This window comes from Apteryx mantelli, chromosome 3, assembly GCF_036417845.1.
Source record: "Apteryx mantelli isolate bAptMan1 chromosome 3, bAptMan1.hap1, whole genome shotgun sequence".
In the NCBI taxonomy this organism is placed as follows: domain Eukaryota; kingdom Metazoa; phylum Chordata; class Aves; order Apterygiformes; family Apterygidae; genus Apteryx; species Apteryx mantelli.
Window position 1 is genome coordinate 14,037,985 of NC_089980.1, and position 681 is coordinate 14,038,665.

Consider the following 681-nt stretch of genomic DNA (forward strand, 5'->3'; position numbering starts at 1 on the left):
AGAGGTGTCCTCTCAGCCATGTCAAATGTTCTCATGCTATTCACATTTTTATGTTTACTTACTGGAGCAGCAAGTATATGTCTACGTTTCTCTTAACACGTCATTTTTTTTTTTTGAGACCATTGCCATGGCTGACTTTAAAATTCTGGTCATTCGGCCAAGATTTCCAGGCACTGAGCAAACAGGCACATCTCCACAGTGCAGTGAGTTCAACATATGTGACAGTGAGACATACACTGCAATTTTCCCAGTATGTCAACTGGGACATTCATGCAGGACATTCATATAGAAATTTCTAAAAACAGAATCATGGAAACTAATCCTATTCATAGAGTTAACGTTAAGTGGTATGATCAGCACTGTGGCAGTGGAAGGCAAAGTTAAAAATATTTCAGCATAGCTTGGTTTGACATTTTGCATACTTGGGTCATTAGTAGAGCAGCTCATTCATGAACTTCTAATCCAGCTTCAAAACTCAATTCAGATAAAAATACTGTCAAGCTGTTGCAGATTTGGAGTAGCTCAGCATTCATCCATATACTGTTCTTGACAGGTAAAACTCCTTTACCATGATGCTGCAATTTAATCACAAATAGACAAAATGACTGAGACCATAAAACAATATTTATGAACTTGTTTAGTTTTTACAGATATCTATAAAAAAAACCCCACACATTTCTT